The sequence below is a fragment of the Microcebus murinus genome, chromosome 3 (assembly GCF_040939455.1).
Source record: "Microcebus murinus isolate Inina chromosome 3, M.murinus_Inina_mat1.0, whole genome shotgun sequence".
Classification (NCBI taxonomy): domain Eukaryota; kingdom Metazoa; phylum Chordata; class Mammalia; order Primates; family Cheirogaleidae; genus Microcebus; species Microcebus murinus.
This window is the reverse complement of record NC_134106.1, coordinates 13,169,190-13,182,035: the sequence shown is the minus strand read 5'-3', so window position 1 is coordinate 13,182,035 and position 12,846 is coordinate 13,169,190.

The following is a 12,846-nucleotide window of genomic DNA, read 5'->3' as shown; positions in this document are numbered from 1 at the left end:
TAGCGGCAATGTTGTTCTGGCGTGGGGTTGTGGGTCTGATCCCTGGTCACCACGGAGCCACTGAACTGAAAAGAGCGTAGCTGTGAGCTGCAGCAGGGTATAATTTGTCATGTCCTATCCAGACTTTTTCTAAGCAAGTGCCGTTGACCACAGAGACGCTTATTCAGACAGCAGTTGACATGGTGGATAGGTTACAGGGCGGGCAGCCACAGGGTAAGCCACAGGCGTACCTCTAAGATATATTTTCTAACACTTAACCTCCCTGAGTCTCCATTTTTCCCTCTCCCAAATGTGGATTATGTCACCACACAGGGCTGATGTAAGGACTGAAGGAAGTGATGTGTATATAGCACGTGCCGGCCCCATAGCAGCCCTCAGTAAAAGGTAATTCCAGTACCGTGTTATGTAATATGTCATACTGGTGTGACGTGAAACATATTGTCAGCTTTGTTAGGGACGTTTCTGGGTTGTGTGATGAGGTAAAATAGTACTTTAGGTTAGAATACCTCTGGAGCATGCCTTTGTTTGTAATATAAATTGACAAAGAACTGCCCATTCTCTGGGGCTACGTGTATTGCTCGAATCAGTGCCTGCTTCTCTCCGGCACTGGGTCCAAGAGCAGACTGACCCGGCCCTCACATAAACACACTCCCTCTTCTAGGGCTTTGCACACCAAAGGAAATAAGGGAAAAGCCAGGCACTATTGTTTTCACAGACCTTTTCCTTGCCAATGCCCCATTCTCCTCCTTCCTGTGCTATTTTAGGAGACAGTGAATCCAATTATTTGAGCAAGAATAGGCTTTCATCCTGACATTCAAAAAGATTGATGTTCATATTAATTATGGACCAACTCTGTCTCTCTCCACCAGCAGCTCTTTTATTTATTTTTTTTCCATGCTGAAAACATTTTTATTCATTTTAAAGTCACCTCCTCATCTGGTTTCCAGTTCTAACAGGTTTCTGGAGATGGAGAGCAAATTTTGGAAGCTATAATAACTACTATTTATGTTTTCTATGACTTTTTCAATTTAGATATAGTGACAGTGCCATTTCACATCTCTGCTGTCATATAACCTGCTACTTAAAGCCACAAGGGTTAGACAAATGTGTTTGTAAACATCTAGCTATTTGTCTCTTTATCCATTAAGAAATAAAGATGCCTTCACAAGTCCCTTTGCAATACAATGCGAATCCAAGGTCTCTGCAGCCTCCTTCTCTCCCTCCCCTTCCCCTCCGCTGCCCTCCAGGCAGCAGCACCTGCTGTTCTGAATCTTGCTGCCTCCTTTGGGTGTCCTGGCCCTGCACAAGATGTTGCACTTGCCTCTAATAACCTCAATGTATCGTTCCCTTGCTTTCTTAACTTCTCTTCCTCCCACTGGACTCATAAGACTTTTTATTCATGCTCAAGCCATGATTCGGAGTATTTCCCATGTCTGCTCGATGGTTCTTCCCAACCTTGACCTCCTTCATGCCAGTTGCACTTTCCATCCGCCCCACTTCAGTTACACAGTCCTGGATTTGCTGCACCTTGGAACTATCCAACATCTAAGATATTAGCTAGAATCTTCTGTTTTTTGTTTTGTTTTGTTTTTACTTTTCTTTGTGGTGCATTATCAATGACCCACTGAGTCACTGAGATCTATATGCTTACAAGATCTGCAGTCTGCAAAATTCTGTTCGTGTTCTTCATCTCTCAGCTGCTTCATTTTTCTTTCTGACCTGTGTCCAGCTCATGCACCACAGTCTTTCACTTCAGCCACCCTTGCTAACAACCTCAGCTTTCCTCCTTATTCTCTGTCACATTCACTTGAAAAATCACTAATATGAAGCAATCCAGAGGTCCAATTTCTTTGCACCTTAGCATAGGTTCCTGCACTTTGCTGAGCCAAGGGGCACAGCTCTGGGATTTAATGCTATGTACGGCGGAGTGATCAGCATGAACTAGGAGCTCGGTAAACTCTTATTACATGCACACACACACACACATACACGAAAAAATGGGACCTAGCAGAAACTCCTTCATCTGGTGGCCACAATGCGCACAAGCATATGTTCTGAATACAGTGAGAAGACGTACTTCCTTTAGGGTTCACCTGGGGTGTGGGTTTCCTCCATGTCTTACCTTTCCCTCTCTCCCACTTCCTGCCCCCCCCCCACACACACACTGTGTGCGTTATTCTCTTCCTTTGCTGTACCTTCAGTCTCCCTGTCTTCGGCTTTCTTGCAGTGTATTTGGCCACACTCAAATCTCTTTCATTTAAAAAATTATTAACCTCTACTTCTGGCCCCTTGTTTCCCTTAGCTACATACAGCCCTTTTCCTACTATTCACAGTTAAATTTATAAAAAAAATTCCAAACTAACATGACATGTTTTCCTCCTATTCACTCTTGAAACTGTTGAAATTCAGCTGCCCCAGCACGATGCTGAAGGTCGTTCCATTGCTCCACCAAAGACCTGCACCGCCTGTCTGTTTGGCCATTCTTCAGCTTAGGATAAGGGGAGGCAGTTCTCCAACCTGGAGGACCCAGGTCACAGAGGACATCTAACTATTTCTCTTTCCCCTCTCTCCATGTCCAGGAGCCAAGTTCTGGCAAGAGCTCTCAAATTCATTCTGCTAATTTCTCTCCAGACCCCCTGCTGCTGCCCCATGCAGGCCATGATTACCTGTTATCTGAATTTTATAGTTTCTTCGCAGGTTTCTTTGACTTCAGTTTCAGTCTACCCTACCCCTGCCAACACACACAATCTATTCTATTGGCTATAGCTAGAGAATTTGCAATGCATCTAGTCATTTCCTGCTGAAAGCAAACAAGCCAAACACTTTACTATCTTCCCATTGACCTCAGGACAAAATCTAAGGTTCTAAATATAAGTTACAAAGATCAAATCCCTGCTTTTGCATTCATCTGTATTTCTCACCTCTCTCTTCACTCTCCCCCATGCCAGAGCTGTGCAGCTATGTCCTGGGCTCAGTCGTCATGAATCACATGCCCTGTCTCCCTCCCTCCCCAGACCCTTTGCACATGCTCTTATTCTTTCTGCCTGGAGTGTCCCTTCCCCACTTCAACCTCCTTCCAATTTGCCACCTCCCATGTAACAAAAAACACTTGTGCCCCCTAAATTATTGAAATTTTAAAGAAGAAATCATAAACACAAATAAATAAATAAAATGGTTATTTTTACACTTCCCCTGCCAGAAGCACAAAGATATTTTTCTCTGCTCCTCATCCTGAGAAACTGGTAGGGTTCCTGTTGGGAAAACCCATGAAGGGGTGGGGTCCACTTAAGACTGGCTCCTTGCAACTTTGTTCTCTCAAGGTGGTCCATGCTCAGCTTCCAGCAATTGACCAGTGACCCTGGGAGCATTCCTACCAGGACTGGCTGCTCTTCCTGGTAACAGAAGCAGCATCTTCTTTGCTTGATAGGCTGTGATTCTCTCTATTGAAGGAGTTCAGGAAATGCCACCCCCAAACATGTTGCTTTGGACTTCAAATGGAGGGCTCTTGGGGAAGAGCAAATGTGGGAAGGGGCTTTTTTTGAAAAACTTCAGAATGTTATGGGGGTACAAATGTTTTGGTTATATGGATTGCTTTTATATGTTTGAGTCAAAGTTACAAATGTGTCCATCACCCAGATAATGTGCTTTGTACTCGTTAGGTATGAATTTACCAATTCCGCATCCCCCCACCTGCTTGATTTCTGTTGTGTTTTACTGCCATATGTGCACATGAGTGTTGTCTGCCTGTAAAAGGGACTCAGTGGTCATGAATCGCCTTCCCAGGAATCTCAACAACCAGGGAAGATTGAGGCACCACACCCAGACATTGTTGCAGGATATCACCTATTCTTCTGAGAGCTCATTCATCTTTCCCAAAAATAATTTATTCTTCCCTAAATTGCCTACATTCTCTCTCCCTGCTCACCTGTGAAGAGGGCATATAAACTTCTAGATCTTAGTGGTTTTGGGGGTATTCACTTTTCCTTTGTGTGATGCTCCTGTGAACATACTAAACTTGTATACCTTTTCTCCTGTTAATCTTTCCACTGTCAATTTATTCATAGACTCAACTATCAAACCCTCAGAGGGTAGAGGAAAAGTCTTCCCTGCCCTACAGCATCCAGCTGTCTCTCCAGTTTTCAAGGCAGCAGTTTGCCCTGTGACTTCATTTCTCTGGTGGCTATAGAAGGAACTGTTGATTTTTAGTTTGTTCTGAGTTTTTTTCTTATTGTGACAATGGGAGTGATGAATTCCAAGTTCTTTACATGTCAGACCAAAACTGAAAATCTGGGTTTGTTTTCATCAAATGCTTCTTGGCATGGGTAGTAATTTTTAATCATGTGCCAGATATTTTGAATGATACATTCCAAAGAATATGGATTATGCTGTTAATGTTTTGATGCTGTTGGACTTTGTATTAATGTAAAATTCTATGTACTCTGCAAAATGATCAATTTAGTATTAGGTGAAATAAAACCTTAGAAAATTTACTATCTTATGCAACTATTAAAAAAGCAAAACAAAACATGGTTGTATCCCTCATCCCCAAGCTGATGTCTGGGTGCAGTTGCATGCAGTAAGGAGGAAGTGAGCCTTTTTCAGCTGTACTTGACATCAATGCAATCCTGATGGCCTCCACTGGGATGTCTCACGCTGTTTGGTCCTCAGGTGGTAGCCTCTGTTATTGCTGATGCAACTTGTAAATCTGGTCTTGAGTATGTGTCACAACAGACTGCTGATGCCTATTCCCTGTGTGATTTCTGGTTACGTTGTCCACATTCTGTACCCTCCCGGTGCCCTTGTCATCTGTCAATCTCTTGGTTCTTTTGACATTCTTGGATCTTCCACTGTGTTGTGCAAGTTATGCATCTTTTTGAGTCCCTGTGTAGGCAATAAGCTTTATTTTGGAACTGCCATTTCTATCCTATTCTATGCTATTCACTAATCAGTTTCTCTACTCTCAACAAAACAAGGATTTTATATATATGAAAATTTCCACAACAAACTTTTTTCTTGAAATAAGCTTAAGAGCCTATCTTTGAATTAAAAAAAAGTAACACTAACTCTTTTATTCTCAGCTGAGTTTTTTCCCTCCCTCTGGTGGTATTGAAATCACAAGTTCAATAAACAGAGATCAGTAGACAATTTGAATAATCATAGGTAAAAATATATAGGATGATATATTTAAATACTATCCCAGTATACTATGCAAGAAGATCATGATTCAAATATGGAAGAAACAAAATTATGTTATGGATGTTATTAATCCACGTAATGAAGATAAAAAGCAGCCACTTGACCTTGAGGCCTGCAATACTCTTCTTTGTGTGGCAAGAGTTTAGAGATAGGTTTACACTTTCTTCTTTAGGCATCAATAGCACTACTAAGTGTGAATGTGTAGTGCATAAAGCTGAAAAAGATAACAATATTTTAAATTATTTTCCTTGGTTTTCAATTTTATTATCCTCCTAGAGCAGGTGTCCTCAAACTATGGCCAATGGGGCCACATGCGACCCACTGAGGACATTTATCCTGCCCGCCGGGTGTTTTTCCCACCACTGCCTGTCCTGCTTAGCAGCTGACTGGTCCGGGGCCCAAAGTGCCCATGTGTGGAATGTGCGCTGCACTCTCCAACGGTCTGAGGGACAGTGAACTGGACCCCTGTTTAAAAAGTTTGAGGACCTCTGTCCTAGAGATAATGCTTGAATATCTTAATCATAGTTATGAAGCAGAATTTAAGTGTTATAAATTTAAGAATGTGAAAATAATATTAGAACTGACAACATTCAGTAAGTGAGACTGGTGTTGGGGAAGGAATTCAGAGCATTCTTTGCCTCATTTTATGGAGGGGTGAGGTATCAGATACAATCTAGTAGTTAGTGAATGGATGAAGAAATATAGACTTAAGTGTGCTTAAACTGTGAAATAATAACTGGAAGATTTACATGAATAGCATAAACAAAAAATTGGATAGAGAAGCCTCTAAATAAAAAAACAATATTTTCATATTTTAAAGAGGGAACAAATTTTTAAATGTTTATAGTTTCAAGAATTGAACTATGAGTATATACTTTGGAATTGTAAGGAAAACTATCAAAATTATTAAAAGACACAAACAGTTGTAAAGGAAATTAAGTGAGGAATGGGACTGGACATACAATAAAATGGGGGGACTATTTCAAATTTTCTTTTATATATGGACTGATTTTTTTTTTACTATGTGGTATATTGCTTTTATTACATTTAAATATTTAAAAATTCCATTTTCCCAAATACTTGCATGTCATTCCTGATCGTAGTTTTGCCATTTTTTAAATTTTTATGGTAACACTTTATAGATAAATTTTCTTAAAAATAATTTTGAACATCTGCATGTTTATCTCTGCAAGAACATAATCCCTACCAGATGTTTCTTGCTGGCTCGGGGCCCAGAGATATTAATGGAATTATAATGGAGAAGGTCTTGAGCAAATGCGTTTGTCAGTCTGATTGTGCTTTCGATCTTAAATTGTACTAAAGGCAGTAATGGGGTGGCAGCAAGTGAGACTGCTGTGGGCTTCAGCAATTTATCTGAGCATCTGGCTGATTCTATTCTCTTCTGTTCTTTGCTTCAAAAGCCAAGCTTGTCCTTTTTATATCATATTATATAACACAAGATTAAGATTGGTTTTGCAGAGAATTTTAAAACTCTTTATCTTCATATATATTTGAATGTTGATGATTCCTTGGGCTCTTGTAAGATCAACATTTTCTTTGTTCCTAACTACTCGCACCTTTATTTTTCATCTTTCCCTACTTTGTGGAGCCAGAGTCTCACTTTGCTGCCTAAGCTGGAGTGTAGTGATGTGATCATAGCTCACTGTAGCCTTGAACTCCTAGCCTCCAGCAATCCTCCCACCTTAGCCTCCTGCGTAGCTGGGACTACAGACATACACCATCACTCCAGGCTAATTTTCAATTTTTTTGTAGAGATGGGGTCTCATTATGTTGCCCAGGCTGGTCTCCAACTCCTAGCTTCAAGTGATTCTCCCACCTTAGCCTACCTTAGTGCTGGGATTATAGGTGTGAGCCACCATACCTGGCTTAATTCTAAATTCTCTTAATCTGGTCTCTAAATTTTTGTATAGTCTGTTATTTTTATAGTGGTTTATTGGGATAATACACCTGCACTCAAGCGATAGTCTAGGCTTTCTGCAAAGTCCTAAATGCCTCTGAGAGGTGGCTGACTGAGTTCCCATGAAGTCGGGCCCCAAGCCACAGGCTTTCACAGCAGAAATTTGTGTTATTATCTTATTCTTATTATTCAATTCTGATATAGAGAGAAATAACTGGAATAATTTGATACCAGATATTTATGCTTGTTTGACTGTAGGTCATGAGACCCCCATTCCAGAGAGGGTCCTGCTTCACCCCCCAAGACGAAGGTGAAGAGAGGCCAAGAAGAATCCAGACAGACAGGCCTTGCAGAGTTTCCCCACTCAGTCCATTAGCATTAGATCATACACTTTTTGTCCAATCATATTTCTATATGGCTGTCTCTACCTTATTGAACCTAATCATAAAAATGGACAATTTCCCCTGTATCTTTGGGTCTTCATTCTGAAGGCTCCCGTGTATACTCATTAAATAAATTGTGTGCCTTTTCTTCTTTTAATCAATCTGCCTCATGTCAGCAATTTTCAGTGAACTTCCAGGCCTTTGGCCCCTACACTTCATAAAATTAGATGTAAAACTCCTAATATTTTAGCAGATCAAAACCAGCAATATATAAAATGGATAATGTATCATAATCAAATAGAGTTTATCGTAGGAATTGTCCTAGGATTGGTTCATTATTCAAAAATCAATCAATGTAATTTGCCATATCAACAGAATAATAATAGAAAAAGCCTATAATCCTCTTAACAGATGTACAAAAAAGTGTTAGATGTGAGTCAAAATACTTTAATAATAAAAACTCTATCAATCTAGGAATAGAAGGGAATTTTCTTAGTCCAATAAACAAAATCGACAAAATGCCTACGGCTAACATAATACTAATGGTGAAAAACTGAATGCTTTCTTTGTAAAATTGGGATAAGGCCAGTATGTCTCTCTTTTCCTACTGAACAACATGCTGGAAGTCCTAGCCAGTGCAACAGGGGAGAGAAAGTAAAATAGTAATAATAATCAGGATAATAAGCACACAGATTGCAAAAGTAAGTAATAAAACTGTGTCTATTTGCAAATGAAATGATTGTCTATATAAAAACATCCTAAAAAACTTTCAGAACTCTCCTAGAACTAATAAATGGAATGTTGCAGGACACAAAATAAGTACATAAATATCAACAAAATTTCTATATATCAGCAATAAACATCTAACTAGAAATTGAATAAAAAAAACCACTTGCAATAGCACCGGTAAACATGAAATACTTAGGTATAAATCTGGCAAAATATATACAGGGACTGTATGCTGACAACTAAAAAATCCTGAAAAAGATAATAAAGAATATATAAATAAGTGAAGGGCTATATCATGTTCACAGATTAGAAGGCTAAATATTGTTAACATGTAAATTTTTCTCAAACTTATCTATAGACTCAAAACAGTCTAAATCAAATTCCCAGAAAGAATTTTGTTAAAATTGACAAGCTCATTCTAAAATGTATCTGAGAAGGCAAATATATTTTATCTTATAAATATTAATATAAGAAAAACAAATAGTCAAAAATATTTTGAAAGGGAACAGATTTGGATGCCTTACTCTATCTAATTTTAACAGTGAATAGAAAGCTACAGTGATTTAGATACTGGGGATGGGCATATAGTTCACTGGAACAGAATTTAGAATCTAGAAATAGATCCATACATATTAAAAATTGATATTTAACAAAGGTACAAGGGCAATTCAATTGAGAAAGGATGTTTTCAACAAATGATGCTAGAACAATTATGCATCCATATGCCAAAAAGAAAGACCTTGACCCATACTCATGCTTTAGATGCAAAAATTAATTCAAAATAGATCATTGTTCAAATGTAAAACCTGAAATTATAAAGCTTCTAGAAGAAAAAAAATAGGAGAAAGCTTTTGTGACCTTGGATTAAGCAAAGATTTCTTTGATACAACATCAAAAACAATACATAAAAGAAAATAAAAAGATGAAAACTGGACTTCTTCGAAATTAAACGATTCTATTTTTCAAAAGATTATTTTCTGAAGAGAATGAAAAGTGAATGTTTGTAAGGAAACGTTTGTGTAGCATATATCTGACCACAGACTTGTATCCAGAGACAGTAGGCAGAATCCTAAAATGGTACCCAGCGTTTTCACACTCTCAGTTATAAATCCTGTACAATCCTTTCCCTTTGAGTGTTGGCAGAACCTTCTAGTGGCACAGGATAGTTACTTCCCTCGATTAGATTACCTTCTATGGAGAGTGTGACCGATAGTCACTTCAGTGTTAAGAATCCATGAGAGAAACTGGAGAGGGATTCTCCGGGCTTTTCAGCACCCACGTTGTGAGAGGGCTACTTGGCTAAGACTGAGGGTGGCCTCTAGGAGTTGAGAGCAATCCCTGGCCAGTAGCCAGCAGGAAATCAGTGACATCAGCCCTACCTACCATAGCAACAAGCTAAACTCTGCCAATAACCTGAATGAGCTTGAGAGAAGACCCTGAGCTCCAGAGACCAGATGAAGAATGCAGCCTGCTGACACGTTGAATTAGTCTGACAGAGTCAGATAAGACTCTGAGCAGAGAACCCAGTTATGCCATGCCAGACTTTTGACACACAAACTGTGATTACAAATGGGTATTGCTTTAAGCCACCAAGTTAGTGGTCATATACACAGCACCAGGAAATAAATACACCAAAATATATGAATATGTAAAACCCAATAATGAGAAAATAAATAGCCCAATTAAAATTTGGCAAACAAATTTGAACAGACATTTCACCAAGTCAAAATCATTAATCATTATGGAAATGAAAATAAAACCATGATGGAAAACTACCACATACTTATCCGAATAGGGCAAACAAACACCCAAATAAGATTCCCTGCCAATCCCAAATGCTGGTGAGGACTCAGAACCACTGGAATTCTCATATATTAATTGTGAAAATGCAAAATGATGAATTCATTCACTTAGGAGAACAGTTTTGAAATTTTTAATAAACTAAATAGACACTTCTACAACCTAGCAATTCTACTTAAGGGAAAAGATAGCTCAAGTTCACACAGAAACCTGTACTCTACATTTTATAGTGGCTTTTTTTTTCATAATTACCCCAAACTGAAAACAACCTGAATGCCCTTCAACTGGTATATTGGTTTTCTATTACTGCTGTAAACAAATTTCCACAATCTTAGTGGCTTCAAACCATACAGATTTGTTATCTTACATTTCAGGTGGACAGAAATCTAGTAGAGGAATCACCAGACTGAAATCCAGGTGTCAGCAGGCCAGTGTCCTTTCTGGAAGCTCTAAGGGAAAATGTGCCCTCTCTTGTTCAGGTGTCGGCAGAATACAGTTCGATGTGGATATAAGATTGAGGTCACGTTTCCTTCTTGGCTATCAGCTGATTGCAACCTTTGGCTCCTACAGGTCTCTTTCTGATGCTTATTAATAGATGTAGTCCCTTACATCAGAGCCAGCAACAGGGCATCAGATCCTTTCGATGCTACTATCTTTCTGATTTATGTGATTATATTTGGTCCACCTGGCTAATAATCCAGGATTACCTTGCCATCTCAAGGTTTGTGACATTAATCACATCAGCAAAGTCCCTTTTGCCATGTAAGGTAATATAGTCACAGGTTCCACAATGAAAATATGAACGCTTTGGGGGGTTGATTAGTGTGCCTGCCACAACTGGGGAATCAATAAACAAAAAAGTAACAAATCCATACCATGGAATACTCATGAATAAAAATAAATGAATTACTAATACATACAACAGCATGAATAAATCGTGAAACATTTCTGCTAAGTAAAGGAAGCAAGATCCAAGAGGCTATAAATTACATTATTCTTTTTTATTTGATATTCTGGAAACGGCAAAACTCTCTTTGTATAAAACAGATCAGTGGTTGCTCAGAGCTGGAGACTGGGGAGAAGTTGACTATGGAGCACAGAGAAATTCTTTGGGGTGATGGAATTGTACTATATTTTCATTGTGGTGGTGGTTACATGACTGTGAATTTGCCATAACTTGCAGAACTGCATACTAAAAAGGGTGCATTTTAATGTACATTATGCCTTAATAAAAATTAATCTATTTTTAACTGAGAACTTTATGTAAATTTACCTCAATAGTGCTAAAAGAATAGAAGCATAAAACCTGACTTCACTGATACCTATAAATAAAACGAATGAGATTTTAAGACTGAACTGAGGACAGTGCAGCAGATATGGAGGAATTTATGGACAATCATGTGAGACCTTCACAGTTGTAAAATCCCCATTACATAAATGAATGGGATGTCTATATCTGGAACATAGAATAAGAAGCAGAGAAAACCAGATCATTCTGAGGCCTGTGAAAATTGATTAAAAAAAAAAATAAAACACGTAAAAGTCAAAGATAGCACAGCTACTATTTTATGTCACATATATGTATATATTCAGAAACAAATTGCTACTGAATTGGAAAAAAGGAATAAAAAAACCCACAATTTATTTGGAATATAGTATATTCTATATCTCAGTGTTATGTCATTCTTAAACACAAAACAAACTAACAAAACTGGAAGACCAGTTTCTTTAAAAACAAGCAAGGAAGGAAAATAAATAAAAACACTTACTGAGCATGGTGCTGATAGCTACATTAGAGGCTGAGGGTATACATATGCATGAGATATAGATTGTAACTAAGTCAGCTCAGAATCTTAATTTGGGGGTTAAACCAGGACAGTGTGGTGGGAACTCGGAGAGGAGGAGATTTCAGGAGAGAGGAGTGGCCAAATCATGCCGAATTCTAGGTGGGGGACTGAATAAGGGGAGATTGTTTTAAAAGGTGACATTGGGGTTAATGGTGGTTTTAACAAGAGCGATTTCTACTGACTTCTGAGGGAGGGAAAGAATTAGACTGAAATGGATCAAAAACTGAATAGGTGGTAAGTAGAAGAGACAAGGTGTGTGAGCAACTCTCCTGGTAATACGCTTGCAGGGAGAGGGAGAGGTGGACAATAACTGGAGGAGAAGGTGGAGTCAGGGGAAATGGAAGATACCGCAGCATGTTTGTGTGTGGATGAGGATGAGCTGGGAGAACACCAGGGATCAAGGATCTTTCTCTCATTAGAGAGAAAGGAGATAGAAAAAGAACTAAATCCTTGAGTGAATAGGAAGAAACTGGGCTGGGGCAAGACACAAGTAGATGGATGGATGGATGGTGGTGAGGGGAGCCTTCGTGCTTCATGGTAACTGGAAGAAAGCAAGAGATGGGGTAGATGCAGACACAGTTGCAGAATTTTTGGTGGAAAGACAATGGCATTTGTACTGCCTACAACTTTGCAATGTGCATCGCTTCTTTAAATGCAAATATACCCTTCTTAGGCCTACTTTTAGCATGAGGAAGGAAAAGTTGTTATTAATATTATGTTTAAATCATAAGTGAAGAAACTGAGTCAGATACTCTAAATGACTTTCTCAAGGTTATGCTAGTAATTGCTGAGACAGGGTTTGACTCTCAATTTAGGTTTCTTAATACCAGGAAAGACAGTCAAAATCAATGTCATGAGACATTTCAAGCATTAATTCTTAGTCCTAGGAGCAAGCAAAAATATTGCTGGCTTCATTCCCACTTTTTTACTTTTCCTCTGCCTACTACTTACTGGGATGTGAAATGGTAGAATA